The sequence below is a fragment of the Rattus norvegicus genome, chromosome 15 (genome assembly GCF_036323735.1).
Source record: "Rattus norvegicus strain BN/NHsdMcwi chromosome 15, GRCr8, whole genome shotgun sequence".
Classification (NCBI taxonomy): Eukaryota; Metazoa; Chordata; class Mammalia; order Rodentia; family Muridae; genus Rattus; species Rattus norvegicus.
Genome location: NC_086033.1, coordinates 23,318,813 through 23,336,737, shown reverse-complemented (window position 1 = coordinate 23,336,737; position 17,925 = coordinate 23,318,813). Strand labels below are relative to the sequence as shown.

Below are 17,925 nucleotides of genomic sequence, written 5' to 3'. Positions count from 1 at the left end.
AAGAGCCAGCGTTGGGGTCAATCTAGGGTCAGTGGGAAAATTCCCACCACAAACCACAAGGATCCCTCCCTTCTAGGAAGAAAAAAGCTGGTTTAGTTCCTGGAACAGCTGCAAGCCAAATTGTCACACAAAGCTACCTGACTCCCAACTGAAAGTCCTGAACAGTACACGGAGTCGATCTGAAAGTTGTTTCCCTCCACCTAATGCGCATAGTACCCTGCCTAGTTACCATTGTTCAAATTCAAAAAAAAAAAAAAATCAAAACCAAACCAAAAAAAGGGCTGGGGATTTGGCTCAGTGGTAGAGCGCTTGCCTAGGAAGCGCAAGGCCCTGGGTTCGGTCCCCAGCTCCAAAAAAAAAAAAAAAAAAAAAAAAAAAAAAAAAAAAAAAAAAATCAAAACCATTGTTCAAATTCTGCCCCCAATTGTTTGCAAGGTATATAACTCTCTGTTAGAATCATGTTTCCTGTCAACAGTATGAAATAACTGGCAGGCATGGAACAAAATGGCTACAGCTATGCTAGGGGTCAGGCCTCAACAGAATCCTAGAGCAGCCCTGCTCTGCTCAGAGTTGTCTCTCCCTTGAAGTGAGATGACCCCAACATGTTGGAATGATTAAACTTCTCTTCCTTTTGCATCGATCATCATCTCTGTGGGTCTCATTCAGGGAGTCCCAGAAGAGGTTCAATTCATACCTCACAGAATAGACCCAGTCTTGTTTGGTTTCCGTTTCTGTAAGATTTATTTTTTTCATATCTATCCTAGCTTTCCAACTAGATTAATGGTAAGTCCCAGTGGAGACTAATTCTCCTTTGATGGGCAGAGGCCTGCCACCTCTCATAATGAGGATCCCAGAGTCTTGAGGCCTGCTCCACTAATATAACTGTAGCCATTTTGTTTTATGCCTGTAGCCATCCATCTTATACTATTACAAAGAAACTCTCCCTTGTGCTGTTACTAGGAAACTTTCTCATGCCTCAGTTGATTGCATATTCTATTATGTTCCATGCTTTGCTGTTCTTGGAAAGCCATCACAATAGAGGTCAGTTAGAATGGCTTTGTATAATTAGTCACAAGAGGCTTGGACCTGAATCAGGCACCTGGCAGCACCTCCTGCGCCTGTCTTTGAGCTTTTATGGGTTTTGCCCTGTTGCATGTACTTTTTGATTACACTACTTTGTGTTCCCAGCTAGGCACATTTGTGCACCCACCCAGGAGCTAACTTGGATCCTTCATAGAAAACACACACACACACACACACACACACACACACACACACACTCTACATGCCAGTTATTCTCAAAATGCCTTTGCTAACTCAATGACTGGGCACTCCTAAATCTTCCCCTGCTACTCCAGGCCCAATCAGGGAAGTGACCAGAGACCACTTACTCGAAACTCACACGGCTGGTTGGCTTTATCTCCTCTGCTATTCTCCTCTCTCTCCCAGTCTCCCCACTTAACTCTCAATGTTCAGTCCCCCGTGCTTAGTCATTGGGTATTGGCAACTTTATTGATAGATCAAAAACCGATTGAGGGCAATGGGTGTCAGTAAACAGATTCCTGATCAAAGCATCAGAACCACCCTCTACATTGCTTCTGGGACTTCAACACAAGAGAGACACCTACGCCGATACCTACACCAATCTAAGAAGCCATTTGGAATAATACTTTGTCCCCGACAGCAGGGACCCAGTTATTCAGGGCCCCGAAGGGGTGCTACCCTTGGGCCTAAATGGGGGGTGAGAGAAGAAGGAGACCAAGCAAGATTCTGTTGTCAAGGTCTCATTTATTGGGATGAACGTTACAGCTTTTAAGGCTTTCAGGTAGGGGGAGTGACCTTTGTGAAACATGAAGGAGGGGGAGATGAGGGTATAGGCAGTGATAGCTGGAGGCAAAGAAGTCAGGCGATGAGGTCAGGTGGTTGAGACACCGGGTGTTGACTGAGGAGATAACAGGTATCTGCTAAGGGAGCTGAGGCATCCCTTGAATGTTATCTTCCTGTGCCATAAATTCATGGGAGAGGCTTTCATTCAACAATCTTAAGACTTAAGGCAGTCATCTTAGGGGTGAGTCTCTGTGGCCAAACAGCCCAGAGTCACCTAGTCACTTTGAGCCATGTAGTCAAAAAGCGGCTAGGCCCAAATCCAATATGGCTCTGTACATCTCCCCCATTATTCTTTTCTTTTTTTTAAAAAGACCATTAGGTGGAAGTAGTGGTCTGAGAGAGATCAGACATGCCTCACAGAGTGCCTAGCTCGGCCATGCAAGCCACTCTTGCAGTTAGGACTGCACCCCAATGGCTAGGAATGAACTTATGCTGTAACACACCGTTCTGGGCTATATGTGTGTGTTATTGGGAGAAACTGGGCAGAGGAGCATTTGACCGGCCCGCACGTTTAAACGGGGTGTAGCCACCTCTGTCTTAGGATCGACCTCTCGAACCCCAGCCTTATCCGTCATAGGATCACCTTGTCGCCCCAAGGTTCCTGTCTTAGATTGGTCAAGGGTCAGAGGAAGTTGCCTGTCCCTGAGGATAGCTACGTTGGATCATCTTCTCATTCCTCTTATTTGAGCCCAGGGGCGAAAGAGCAGGGGCCAGATGGCATTAATATAAGAGATTGTGGAAATTGAGCCTCTCCTGATAAGTAGTGGGCACCTCATCTGGTTCTCCTCACCTGCTATGGCCATACCACCAAGGGCCTAGTCAAGCCTCTCCTGTAATAAAATTTAGAATTCCCAATTGTTAGCAACTACTCCAGAAGGTTCACCCACTGTGCTTGCCTAACAATAGATTGGGGGAGGGTAACTCCAGACACTGCAGACACAATGGCTGCAGCAGTAATGGCTGCTACAATAGCAGCGAAAATGCCAAGGTCTTTCCCAGGACAGTTCAGGATCGGTCATTCTTCTCTGGAACAACCAGCAGGCAATGGAACCATGTCTGAGATCTACAGAACCAGGGCAGAGTTCCCCAGTCCACAGCAGCTTCACGCAGGTGGCATTCCTGTGAAGCTACAGACTGCAAAATGACAACACCAGTTAAGGCAGCAAGAGTCACCAGGGGAATGAGGGGGGTAGGGGTAACAGCTGGAGTCCAGTCTTCTCCAGCAAGCAGCAGTGCACAGAGGGTTGGAGCGCAGGCCGCGGTGGGGCGGGACACACGCAGTGGTAACACTGACTGCAGCAACGCCAAAATCTCTGTGATGACAAAAGATGAGGGGGAATCTTTCATCTTCCTCTCAGGGCAGAGTAATGACTTCAGGGACCCGAACCACGAGAGCTGAATCTTCATGCTCCCGGGATCAGCATGGCTCACCAGCCACTCGGGCAGCTGGCACACTCCTGTAGCATCCTGTAGAAAAAACACAAAGATTCCCTCTTCCCCATATAAAATATCTGAACAGGATCATGCCAATATGTGGATCTTTCTATTTCACCTAGGCAGAAGTATGCCTAGTTGTAGGGTGCCATAAACTCAGAGTGTTCCTTGGCATCCAAATTTTAAAATTGAAATAAAAGGAGCATATTTTAGCATACAGGGATGACTCCCCTTTTTTATTTATTAAAATATTGTTAAAATATTATTTATTTTTTTTTCGGAGCTGGGGACTGAACCCAGGGCCTTGCGCTTCCTAGGCAAGCGCTCTACCACTGAGCTAAATCCCCAACCCCTAAAATATTATTTATTAAGATAAGTCCTTGAGGATTAAATTGAGGACACTGAGCACTTGTATTTATAAATTGACTTTTATACCAAATTATTGTCTCCAGCATTATTGTTTTGGTTATATAAAGAATGAGATTTTTTGACTAACTATTCCTATGTAAGGCCTATAATCTGCCTGGTATCATTGTCCTCCCTTGCTAAGGGGGCCAGGCAATCCAGTTTGAGTTCTTAAATGGCCTATAAAGGAACAGTGCTTAGTGCTCTTAACCACTAAGCCATCACTCCAGCCCCTCACCAGCTTAATTTACCTAAACATAAGCATCCAGATTCAGTCGTACTAGAAATCCCTGAGCTGGTAAGGTGAGGATGGGAGTTGAAAGTAAGCAAATGGAGTCTTCCTCTTTTTGTGAGGGAGTGTTATCAACTCCATTATCATTTTCAAAGAGCTGGGTCTATGGTTTTGTTTAGTTGTCTGAGTCAGAGCACTGAAAGGACAGTGAGTTGTCAGACATTCACACTGAAATTATCACTCACTGATTTCAAGTAGAAAACCTGCCTCTAATATAGCATTAAGTAATTGTATAATTTGAGGGCTAGTAGTATCTAAAAAGGGAAACGTTTTAATCAACTGTAAACCATAAGGCACACATTGGCTATCAGTATATGAATTGAAAGCTTGATTTTTTTTGTTTAACATTTTAAAAACTGGCTACAGTTAATTAATAATCTGTGCTGAAGCAGGGGAAACTCAAGAGAATAAACAAGTGATCCAATCATACATGTAGCCTTTTCATTAGATGAACCACCTATAAATACAGTAAGCTCATTTCCTATGGGTTGCATGCACAAATTTATAGGAAATACAAAAGCATGCAAAGAGTAAAATTATCAATTTTGCCTGAAATTTGTATATGTAATAGGCCAAATATCAGTATTTTGTAATAACCAATTTAATTGCTGTTTGGAATAAGATATGTTTCACCATGTTTCTTTTTTTTTAAATATTTCCATGACTCTAGCCTACAATTTTGTACTAATATGACAAAAGCTTTATCTCCAATGAGGATAACAAAGGCTTAAGTCCTCAGGTAAGGTGAGGTATTTAGCCAATTAACATATCCTTAGAAGCTTAAAATTAATTTTAAATATTAAAAATGAATATTGAATCTTTTCTGGAGCAATAGCTACTCTCTAAATATTAAAGCTCATTTTGAGAGCAAAGGTTTGTAGTAAAAATTTCCATATAAACAAACTGCATCAATCCTTCGTAAGCCCTGTAACAATCTCTACCTGTTTGATTTTTTCTCAATTATAAATAAGATTGAGTTAGTCAATGTAACACTGGCAATCCTTAATCACAATCCTTAAGTTCTCCTTGTAACACCAGAGCACAGCCACAACTTTGGGAAGTCACCTGAGTTCTGAGTATGTGACTAGGCAGCTGCCCTTGGGGCAGTGGAATTAGCATCAAAATACAGGTAACTCTAGGGCAAACCACAACTTTGGAAAGCAAAACTCAACCTCCAACAAACTAGTCTCCAAAATCTAGTCTCCAAGACACTGAGTCTGTCTTTCATGCTACTAAGTTTGACTGTCAATTCCTACATATGAACGCACGATGGTGCAGGTCTCCGATACCTCAGCAAAGAGACATTGTCCTAAAATCTTTTAGAAGCCTGGTTTTTAGAATAAGAATTCCATAAAAATATTACCTCAATTTAGACCTGCTTCCCTAGGTTGGCCCATGTCACATGTTGTCTAGAATGACTTTTTTAACCATCTCCAATAACTTAAAAGCCAATAACCTATGACCAAGGCATGTAGAGCATATTTATACATTTAAAACCAATCAGAAACAAAGTTGAAGTGGCTATACATGTCTTTAATATTTACACCAAGCACCATTTTTAGTTTTCTAGCTGTGATTTTAAGAGAAGCACCTTGTCACCTGTTGAGTCCAATAATCACAGTCAAAGATTTTCTAAGAGAAACAGCCATCAGTTTCATTACCATAGAAGCTGTGAAGCTTCTGGTGTCTTTAGGATCAGCTAGTATAAACATTTAGCCACCCCCTGTGGAGCTTGCCCAGCGGACTTAGGCTTCTAGCTACAGATGTAGACTCTAAAAGCCAATTGAAACTGCTTTTTATTCATTGTTCCCTTTTTGAAACAAGTTAAAACCAAGTCAAGGTGTGAACGACTGGCAGATAAAGTTTTTACCATTTTTTCTTTTCTTTTTTTTTTTTTTTAAAGATTTATTTATTCATTTATTATATATAAGTACACTGTAGCTGTCTTCAGACACACCAGAAGAGGGCATCGGGTCTCCTTACAGATGGTTGTGAGCCACCATGTGGTTGCTGGGAATTGAACTCAGGACCTCTGGAAGAGCAGTCGGGTGCTCTTAACCGCTGAGCCATCTCTCCAGCCCCCATTTTTTCTTTTGAACATGAAACATAAAACATTTAAGCAACGAGAAACAAAAACCACAGACATAAACTGACAGACATGGACAGCTTGGTGCACCAAGGACAGACAATAGACAAAGAGGGAAAAAACTAGATGGTGTCCCACCGAAGGGACCTACATATCCTACCTATGGAACCCAGGACCAGAAATAAGCATTTCTCCAATAGGAGCCAGCAGAGAGGCAGGACGTCTCCTGCCTTTCTTCTGTTCCTAGGAGAGCTCTAAAAAGTTTTTCTCTTCTACGGAGAGTCCGGGAGGACTGTTTTTCCCAAACCCATTCTCTCTCATGTCTAGGGTGTAAACTATCTCTAATCAGGGTCCAAAGACTAAAATATAACTCTAAAAGAACGCATATGTAAAAACACTTTACCATTACCTTGTCCCTTTTTTATTATAAGTTTTACTTAAACTAGCCCCACACTGTTTAAAATTAACCAGGGACACCTTTCATCAATAAAACAAAAAAACTTGATTAAATCCTTTTTTTTTAACTCTCAATCCTCTCCCTGAGTGAGCGCTTGATCTCTCCTGTGAAACAAGCCTCCTTAGACAATACCTTTCCCATGGCGATGGGACGACACTTATTCGACCGGTCTTACCTCCCTCTCCAGAGATGCACGAGTGATGCAGCCTGAAGAGTCCTCAATCTCTCCTCGGATCTCCTGTCTCCGTCGTCCGGTAGTTGGCTGTACTTCGGGGTCCCTGTTCGGGTGCCACTTGTCCCCGCCAGTGGGGACCCAGTTATTCAGGGTCCCGAAGGGGCGCTACCCTTGGGCCTAAATGGGGGGCGAGAGAAGAAGGAGACCAAGCAAAAGTTCTGTTGTCAAGGTCTCATTTATTGGGATGAACGTTACAGCTTTTAAGGCTTTCAGGTAGGGGGAGTGACCTTTGTGAAACACAGAGGAGGGGGAGGTGCGGATATAGGCAGTGATAGCTGGAGGCAAAGAAGTCAGGCGATGAGGTCAGGTGGTGGAGACACCGGGTGTTGATTCAGGAGATAACTGGTATCTGTTTGAGCTGAGGCATCCCTTGAATGTTATCTTCCTGTGCCGTAAATTCATGGGAGAGGCTTTCATTCAACAATCTTAAGACTTATGGCAGTCATCTTAGTGGTGAATATCTGTGGCCAAACAGCCCAGAGTCACCTAGTCACTTTGAGCCATGCAGTCAAAAAGCGGCTAGGCCCAAATCCAATATGGCTCTGTACAATACTCCATTTTGAATAGGGGTCCAATAAAGTTTTACGTTCCTGAGACCTCCCTGGGAATTAGCAGAAAGAGTCATGTACGTGGGTAACTGACATCCTGGTTGGCAAGTTAAGAAGTGATTGCTAGGCAAGTCAAGTTGCCCTGCCACAGTTGAATAACCTAACCGATTGAATCAGGATCAATGCACGGCAAAGATATGTTCCTAAGAAAGTCCCCTATCCTTAAGTCCTGAGTGGTGGAATAACTTAGCACAGATATCTATGGATTTCAGGCTTAAAAACTCTGAAGTATTCTGGCTTGGGTTGAAGTCTATCTAGCCTCTGAGTCTAGGCTACATCCCTGGTCCATTGTCCAAGGGCAAATGTTCAATAAACTATCCCTGTCTGACAGAGATTGGTGTTCATGTGACTTATGGGGCAACACCTGAACTTCAACAGAGAGCTCATGATAACAGTCCTCATATTTAGCTCTGGGAAAGTGATCTGCACAGGAGCCAAAAGGTGAGAGGACAAAATTTCCACACTACCCCCATGGTCAGCTCACTGTGTAAGAAAAAGAGCATTTGTGTGGAAGCTCACAGGAGGAGCAGCATACTGTTCTTTGCCAGACTTCACACAATACAGAACTATATTCCACACATTACAGTCCCCAGGGTTAGGGGAAAGGATTAGGATATAGTCCCCGGGGCCATCAAGGAACTTAACTGGACTATTAGAACTTATTTTTAAACTTCATTAAAACAACAGTAAGCGGGGTTGGGGATTTAGCTCAGTGGTAGAGCGCTTGCCTAGGAAGCGCAAGGCCCTGGGTTCGGTCCCCAGCTCCGAAAAAAAGGACCAAAAAAAAAAAAAAAACAATAGCAAGCATCTGCAGTCGAGACAAGATGCCACAGACCTAGGGGCATTGTTGTGGGCTTTCCTCATTGCAGAAATGAGGGTAGAGCAATCTAAACGGGACATTTCTGGATTCGCTCAGGAGGCATCTCTGAAAAGATTCCTCTTTCCTGGAGCTCCTGCAGAGGAAGCCCTGGGCTGATGTTTTCTCTTTCACCATAGAGCTGGTGGGAGAGCTTGTGGGAGAGCAGCTGGGAGAGCCACTGGGAGAGCCGGTGGGCTCCTCATGTGAGAGGGAGAGCAAGCCCCTTCGGAACAGTGATACCAGGTTTTCCTCTCCTGGAGATGCACCAGACACTCACGTCTTCCTATAAACACTGCTGTTAGCATTGCTTCTTTATATCTGCTAAGCTGGTTGATAGAGCTTACAGTGTCTAAATTTATATTTATCTGATATATTAGTGAGACTGAGCATCTCTTCATAAGCTTGTAGGATGTATATTGTATCTTCTGCTCAATATTCTAGATATTTCTCTTTCGTTAACAGCTTTTTGTATTTAAAGTGTTTTGCCAATTTATGCTGAAAATATTTCTCAAGATTACTATTTTCATGTTTTGTTTGTTTTGTTTTTAAGACAGAGTTTCTCTGTATAGCCCTTGTTATCCAGAAATTCTGCAGACCAGGCTGGCCTCAAATTCAGAACTACCTGTCTCCCAACTGCTGGGATCAAAGGCATGTGCTGCCACCTCCTGGCTCTATTTATCATGTTTTAAAGAAGGCTTTAAAAAAAAAAACCAATTTAAAATGGTTGGTACATAGTCAGTGGGTGCATTTTTCCACTTTCTTCAAAAGTTTGGAACCTTGCTTGGTGTCTTAGGGTTTTATTGCTGTGAACAGACACCATGACCAAGGCAACTCTAATAAGGACAACATTTAATTGGGGTTGGCTTACAGGTTCGGTTCATTATCATTGAGTTGGGAATATGGCAGCCTCCAGGCAGGCATGGTGCATGAAGAACTGAGGAGTTCTCTATCTTCATCTGAAAGCTGCTAGGAGACTGGCTTCCACTCAGCTGAGGGTATCAAAGCCCACATGACACACCCACTCCAAGACCACACCTACTCCAACAAGACCACATCTACTCCAAGACCACACCCATTCCAACAAGACCACACCCACTCCAACAAGACCACACCTACTCCAACAAGAGCACACCCACTCCAAGACCACACCCACTCCAACAAGACCACACCTACTCCAAGACCACACCCATTCCAACAAGACCACACCTACTCCAACAAAACCACACCTACTCCAACTAGGCTACGACTCCTAACAGTGCCACTCCCTGGGCCACACATATACAAACCACCATACTTAGGAAGGCATTCCCCCTTATAGCACGTGATCTAATACTTTTCTGCTTTTCGTTTTAGGTATTACACTATATTGAGAAAGAATAGTGACTTTCTGATTTGTCTAGCGCATGTTCTATGTGAGGGGAGTGTCTTGTATCTCTGGTGCCCAAGGGTAGCCATTGGTTACTGTGGCTGTCAAGCCCTTGCAATATTTAAATTAATTGGAGAGAGCAGACCCACAGTCTTATTTTAGTGTAAGATAAGTTTTTTCAAACCACTAGTCGGTATCTAAATGACACTTACTGAAGAATGTACTCAGCCCCAGGCTCTTGATTTTTTACACTGAGTTCTCGAATGTACCTAAATGAACCCTGGGGCCTTCTATTCTACTGTCTGTAGATCTTTGATTCCAGAAACACCCATTCCTAAGCAAACATGGGACAACTGTGCAAGACATATGCAGCAATGTATATTTCAGCAGTGTTTAAAATGGGGAAACCAAGCTAAGTCTCTAACAAGAAGGTATTTGTATAGTAATTTTAATCCAGTAACGTGGCTAGTCTGGCTGGAAAACAGATGTTGCGCCAGGAAATGTTTGTGAGCCCCCAAAAGACCCCCAAGGAGCCAAATTGGATGCAATCACACTAAGGTCTCTTTATTCAAGATGAAGCTTGGACCACACCAAAGTCTCTGTCTCGGGAGAGCAGCAGAAGGACCCAACCCCAGTTTTAGGCAAGCGTTTATAGAGGCAGGAAAGGGATGTCTAGCCTGGTACACATCTGATCGGGGGAACATCATGGACTTTAATATAATTGGCTGGTGCTGGGAGCCAAACCATAAACTTAACTTCTGTTTTCCTCCTGATTGGTGGTTGTTAGGAAGTGAAGTGTCAGGGGCGGGCTTGTAACCTGAGGGTGCAGATTTCTTGGGAAATAACCTGGAAACTGGTGCTAGACACAGGTCTTATTGGGGGTAACCCTGGAAACTGGTGCTAGGTTTCCAGGTGCCTATTAGTTTACTTGAGTTTAACCTTAGGTCAGCTTCTCTAAGATAATCCGAACTCAAAAGATTTGGTCTGTCACCGACACCCCTTCAATCCCAGGAGCCAGAGGCAAGCAGCTCTTTGAGTTCAAGACCAGCCTGGTACTGAGCAAGTTTTAGATACAAAAAAAGATTAGGTCTAGGTGTTGTGGGACATGCCTTTAATCCCAGCACTCAAGAGACAGAGGCAGTCAGTTCAGAGGAGTCATTGAGTTGAGAAGCAGTCCATGGAGGGGTTGAGTTCATGGCAGTTCAGTTTGGGGCGTTCAGAGGCAGTTTTTACCAGGACAGTTGTATAGAGACAGGTTGCAGAGAGAAAAGGCTAGACACGGGTGAAGAACAAGCCAGAGAATGAGAAGGAGACAGACGATTAGAACAGATTTCTGAGTTAGTTTGAGACCAAGCAGAGCAATTCAGTCACAAGCCAAGAAGCCAGTTTGAACCAGTCAGCTTGGAGTAGAGTTGAACCAGCTAGCCAGAGTTCACAAAGAGCTAGAAAGAGTGAGTTCATTCGGCACTGAGCCTCCAAAATGACGATTACATCAGGCAAATAAAAGATACATTTACAGGTAATGCCTCAAGTCGGAGGGAAACTGTACTTTGAGTTGGAAGTAGCATTGTGACATGTGGCTTGGTGTTCTGCTGCTGTGAAGGGACATAGTGACAACAGCAACTCTTATAAAGAAAAGTACTTGATTGGGGCTGCTTCACAGTTTCAGAGGTTTAGCCCATAGTCATCATGGCAAAGATAATGGCCACATTCAGGCAGACATGGTGCTAGAGAAGTAGCTGAGAGGTCCACATCGGGATCTGTAGGCAGCAGGGAGGGAGAGAGGGAGAGACAGAGTCAAAGACAGACAGACAGACAGACAGACAGACAGACAGACAGACAATGGGCTTTTTGAAACCTCAAAGCCCACACCCAGTGACACATTTCCTTCAACAAGCCCACACGCCTCCTAATTCTTTCACATAGTGCCCCTCCCCGGAGACCAGGCATTCATTCACATCTATGAGTCTATGGGGCTTATAAAAACCACCACATTCCACTCCCTGACCCCTATAGGCTCGTAGCCATATAACAATACAAAAATGCATTCAATCCAGTTCCAAAAGTCCCCATAGTCTACTCCAGTCTCAACACTGTAAAAGTTTAAAGTCTCTTCAGAGGCTCAAGGTAATCTCTTGAACTCCTGTGAAATCAAAATCAAAAGGCAGATCGACTACTTTCTACACACAATGGCAGAAGGTATACATTATCATTCCAAACAGAAGGAAGGGAGCCAAGGGAGGAAGTACTTGGCCAAAACAAGACCTGAAGCCAGCAGGGAAAATTTTCAAATTCTGTATCTTCACATCTGACGTCAAAAGCACTCTTCAGATCTCCAACTCCTTTTACCTTTGTTGACTGCACGCATTTCTTTCCCTTGGGCTGGTTCCAAATGTGTTAGCAGCTTTCCTCAGCGGATACCCCACGACATTAGCACCTTCCACATTTTGGGACGTGCAAAGCGATCTAGGCTTCACCCTCTCAGCTTCACAAAGTGGCCTCTCTGAACCTCCATGAAAGGACATTCCTGACAACACGCTTGACCTTAGTGGTTTTCCTTAGCCATGATGAAGTTTCCATAACCCCTTGAATCTTTGACTCTAAAGCCAGACCCTGCTGTCCGTTTGCTGGGGCTGGCAAATGGCTCCCTGGTTCTGCTGCTGATCATTTCCCTCACAGTTTAAGATTTTATTTAATTACTTTTGACAAGTTGAAAGCTTAGCTGGGTGGTGTCTGTCCTGAGGTTACCACTCCTTTCATTCTGAAGTTACCACTCCCTCCATTCCCTGTAGCATTAGGCTTTCCTTTAAACTTTGTATCTCCTTGAGAACTGGGCTTAGAGCTCCATTACACTTCATTGTGCTCTTTTTCTCTTCCTGTACATTTTGTTTTTCCTTGATCAGCTTGTTTCTTTTCACCACCACCACCACCACCACCACCACCATCACCACTACCACCCTCAACAACAACAAAAACCACAACAGTCAGTACTAGACTGTCGTAAAATTTCCTCTGCTGAGGCCATTAATCCACAAAACTCTTTTATTTAACTCCAGGCAGACTTTTTGGGTAAGGGCGGGAAGAAGCCACATTCTTTGCCGAAATATCACAAGAATGGCCTCTAGGCCACTTAACCAGCATCCTTTTCCTCTGAGACTTCTTGAGCCAGGCTGTCATACGCTATGTTTCTCTCAGTACCACTATCCTCCATGCCCAAGGCGATGCATTAAGGGGTACAGGCCCATTAAGCCTTGATTAAAGGGTTTAACTGCTTTTTCTTTCTTTTTTTTAAAGATTTATTTATTTATTTATTTTGTATATGAGTACACTGTAGCTGTCTTCAGACACACCAGAAGAGGGCACCGGATCCCATTACAGATGGTTGTGAGTCGCCATGTGGTTGCTGGGATTTGAACTCAGGACCTCTGGAAGAGCAGTCGGTGCTCTTAACCGCTGAGCCATCTCTCCAGCCCTTAACTGCTTTTTCTAGCGCCAAGTCCCAAGTCCACATTCTGCCAACAAGCAGCATGGTCAAGCCCATCACAGAACAGCCCAGTAGTTGTGTTTATTTGGGGGTCTTTGTGCAGCTATAGCTGCCAAAATGTTGTCTTTACCGTATCCCTCTCCTAAGGGAGCATCTAGCCTTTCCGGCCTCTTTAATCCCAACTGTTCATCCCCATAGCCTGAGTGGCTTCCTCTTCTCAGCTCAGCCCCTCCTGAAGGACTCCTCAGGTTTCAGACAACAGCATCACACCTTCTACTCCTGGATACACACCTGGCTCAAAGTGCCCCAGCTAATGCAAGACAGAAGATGCTTTTACATCCTTGATCATTAAGTCTCTTCTTTCCAACCTTTTACCTACTTGAGAGAGAACAGTGAGTCTGTTCAATCAAGAGCATAGGGGCAGTGGGAGGGACCCAACCCCACCCCAAACGAAAGTGAAAATGGCTGGTCTTTTTGTTGGGAGCGATGCCCTTGAAGCCCTCCATTGTTGATGTTATTATTATAGTTAGCATTAAGTATGACTGGGTTCATGGAAAATCCCCAGCCAGCTGCAGAAGACTAATACAAATCTGGTGGTCAAGATGAATAATCATATGATAACATATGATATGTCAAGATACCCAATGTGATGACCTGAAACCTTCTGAAAAATCAACATCCTGCTGACTAATAGATATGACCAACCTGTGACCTTTCTGACATCCTGTTAACATCAGCCCATTCCCCGACCACACAAATATTGTGTCCTTGGCCTGCATAAATGTTTCTTATTTCCCCCCTCCCTCTGTTACCCATGTTATGGTATAAATTCAGCCTTGGGGGAAACATAAAATTGTCGCCTTGATCAGACTCTTGTCTTGGCATCCTTCTTTTTTCTTTTTTCTTTATTTTTATTTTTTTTATTTTTTGGAGCTGGGGACCGAACCCATTGGCGTCCTTCTTTGTGCCTCTTGTCCCCCATTCTCTTCCAGGTACACCCAATACCCTTCGCTTACAGTCTTTTCTTAACTGCTAACCTACAACTGACTCTGAGATTTAATATGGGCCATGCTTCTTCCTCTCTCTCTCTCTCTCTCTCTCTCTCTCTCTCTCTCTCTCTCTCTCTGTGTGTGTGTGTGTGTGTGTGTGTGTGTGTGTGTGTTTCTCTTTTCCCCTCTTCCACACCAATTTGCTAATAGTATCTGGCCTTTATTTTTCTTTCAGAAATCTGAGCTCTGAGGCAGCTCCCTCCTCTACTGGTGCAATGTACAACACCTCTCCTGTGTTTTCTTCCTCAGCCTAGGGGTATTTCATAAACTCATAATACAAGTTCCATATTTTTAATTGTCTATTTTATTTCATGTGCATTGCTGTTATTCTTACACTGAAAGATTAAAGTTTTAAAGTTGCCCCCTAGACACAAAGTTTAGAGCAAAATAAAACAAAAACAAACAAACAAACAAAAAAAAAACAAAAAACAAAAAAAAAAACCAAACAAACAGGTTAGGCCCCAGAATTGTATGTTCCAAAAAGCCTCTCCTAGGGCTATAGAATGGATAATTACATTGGCCAGCTCAACAGCTTTCTCCCAGAAACTAGCTGACCATAAATCTTAGAGAACAATCTTGAGAAGCAGGAAACAACTTCTCCTAGGAACTAGCGGAACATGAAGTTAAACAATCTGAGAAGTAGGAGACAGCTTCTCCTAGGAAACAATCTTGGGGGACAGAGTTCTTCCTTGTGATTTTTCACTGTTATTCTATGACGCCATCCCTGCCCCCTCGGGTTGTGGTCTCCCCACTCCGGGGGTCTTTCATTTGGGGGCTCGTCTGGGATGGGTGACCACCCTCATCTCCAAAGACCCACTTGGAGGTGAGATAGCATCTGTGTCTTTGTCTGTGTCTGTCTTTTGTGCCAGCTAAACTCTGGGTCTGTATTTGCTACTCTGGGTCTGTATTTGCTCGGGAGTTCTGGAGTTCTGGTTTCGCAGTCACTCCCATCTCGGGCTGAGAGGGAGGCTTGTGTCTCAGGAGAGAAGCGAGTGTGAGCGGTAGACGTGCCTGGGGCTCACTGATTGCACTGCCCTGGGAGACGTCCCAGGAGGTGAGGAGGGACCCCAGGGATGCCTGAGAGATTCCCATCTGGGTGCTTGTGAGGTTTCGGTGATTCTCCTGGATTGGAGAAAAGACCTGCCCTCCTGGCCATCTGTATTTCCAGAGTGGTTTTTGTCTGTGTGTCTTAGGTCTTTGCTTTGTGTTACCACTAGATTGAACACACAACTTGTCAGTTGAGATTCTGATTGGGAAAGAGGAGTGATGTGGAATCCGCTCCCCTTCATCTGTTTTTGGTGAGCTCACGGAAGCTCCCATCTGAATCAGTTTGGTTTTGTGGTGATCTTGCGGTGGCCACTTGTCTTTTGTTTTTGTGCGCACTTCTGTTTTTTTGTCTGTTAATCTTTTGATTGTCTTTCTGTGTGACTGAATGCTTTTGTCCTTTTTGGCGGACTTCTATTTTCTGGACTCTCTTCTTGTTTTCTTACCATCCCACTTGAGATGCTTGTTAATAGCTGTTACAGGAAATACAGAATCCTACTAGAGGCCAAAAAAAAAAAAATGTTACAGACACGGATGGAAGGCCCTCACTTCTGCCTGTTGGATTCAATACACCTGAAGGTAGGGAGTGCTCCGGGTCTGCCCCCAGGCTCCAAGGGTGGGTCTCTGAGGGGCTAGAAAATGCCCCACCAATCTGGCTAAGATAAGAAAAAGATATAAAGAGAAAGTTACAGAAATTTAAAGGGTTAAAAAGTTAGAGAGCTAAAGAGAGATAAAAGACAAGAGAGGAACATATACTGGCCACAGTAGTTAGGGAACCTAAGAAGACAGTACCTGACAACAGAAGAGAATTCCTGGCTAAAGATCAGTGTGCCTGGGCTGGAGAGATGGCTCAGCGGTTAAGAGCACTGACTATTCTTCCAGAGGTTCTGAGTTCAAATCCCAGCAACCACATGGTGGCTCACAACCATCTGTAATGAGATCTGATGCCCTCTTCTGGTGTGTCTGAAGACAGCTACAGTGTACTTATATATAATAAATAAACAAATCTTAAAAAAAAAAAGATCAGTGTGCCTAGTACAAAGAAAAAGGACACTGGGTCAGAGACTGCCCCAGAAAGAACAAGAGGGGCCACTGGAGAGCCTCTTAGTCCTAGAGTGCTGGCTATGCACAGAGATAGAAGAGAAGCCCGCCCAGTTGTTTTATGGATACAGAGACCCAATGCTCTGTGCTCCTATGCCCCAGTGGGCCAGTATCCAAATACCTTGGGTACAGGGGGCTACTGGCAACAAACAATACTTATGGACTACCCGAAGAACAGTGGACCTTGGCGTGGGCCGGATAACCCACTAGTTCATGGTCATCCCTGACTGCCCCTATCCCTTCCTCATAAAAAATTTGCTCTCCAAGATGGCTTGCGTGGGCTAAAATGGCTGGGTGAGGCCATGTGTATGCATTTCTGCAGACTGTGTATGTGGAGCTTAAGACTGTCTCAGTGCACCAGTACCTGATGCTGGGAGATGTGTGGCTTAGTGCTGTTCTGCCTAGAACCCATCACTCCTGCCAGCCAGGCACTAACAACTGTCACCCAATCCAGGGTGATAGAGTGGCTGATGTTTTGCCTCTAAATAGAATGTCCCAAAAGATGGGACCACTGGTCAGCTGCCATGGACTAGATTCTCCACCGGTTGGGGGCAATCTGGTCACCTTGCTGCCCAATCCTGACCTGGAGCCACCATAGCATGAGTATAAGTACTGGCAGAAGCCAGTGAGTGGGAAAAAAGACCTCTGCGACTGGCTGATTGATCCCTGCTGAAAGCCGAGGCTACTTTGTCTACCGATGGAAACAGTTCTCTTCATAAAGGTCAGAGATAAGTACATACTACAATGAAGGACAACACAAATGTCATCTGGGATGGACAAACCTCTATCCCCCAGCACATCAGCGCCATGGATGCCTTACCATCTCTTAGATGCCCTGATGAAGCCAACAACTGTGAGTATTATTCATTGCCCAGGACATCAGGAAGGAAGAGATTCAGTGACATGGGACAGTAACAAAACAGATAAAGTGGCTCAGGGAATGACTATGCAGGAGCCTATCCTGGTTACAGGCCTACAAGAGACAGGCACTGGGAACTGGGATTGGACTAAGGGATGGCCTCACTTAGAATGTACAACAGAAGAAAAGGCCCAAATTGCTTATCTCCTAGTGTTTGTAGATACCTTTCCAGGAATAGATAAAAGCTTTCCTCACCAAACAAGAGATGGCCTAGTCATCCAGAAGATACTGGAAGAAATCTTCCCCTGATTTGGAATGCCCAAGGTAATCTGGTCAGACAAAGGCCCTACTTTCATTGCCAAGGTAAGCCAGGGTGTGGCCAAGTATTTAGAGGTCGATTAAAAATTACATTATATCTACAGACCTCAAAGTTCAAGACAGATAAAATAAATAGATAAAGCTCTAAAAGTGACCCTGACCAAATTAACCATGGAGACTGGTGCAGACTGGGTGATACTCCTTCCCTCTTGCTCTCTTCAGAGCAAGAAATCTCCCTTCTAGATTCAGCCTAACCCCCTTTGAGATCTTATATGGGGCCTCAGCTCCTCTGACTATATTAGATGATGTTACTGAGCCAACATGTCATAGTAATAATGATTTGTATGCCAGGCTAAAAGACCTACAGGTGATACAGAAAGAAATCTGCTCACAGCTGGCAGCAGCCTATGCCCTGGGGACCCCCGAGACATCTCATCAGCT

At 44.2% G+C, this 17,925-nt stretch overlaps 1 long non-coding RNA gene across 3 annotated transcripts in view; it reads right to left on the bottom strand.

Moving 5' to 3' along the window:
- Positions 1-581: 581 nt before the first annotated feature.
- Positions 582-17,925, bottom strand: part of LOC108352900 (uncharacterized) — a 29,216-nt gene continuing 11,872 nt past the window's right edge. For 2 of the 3 annotated variants that reach the window (XR_010057903.1, XR_010057902.1), the window contains one exon: positions 6,737-6,913. This is a non-coding gene — a long non-coding RNA (uncharacterized LOC108352900). Of the gene's footprint in view, positions 6,109-6,736; positions 6,914-17,925 lie in introns of those variants that run through there. The other variant, XR_001841303.3, reaches the window with a different exon arrangement.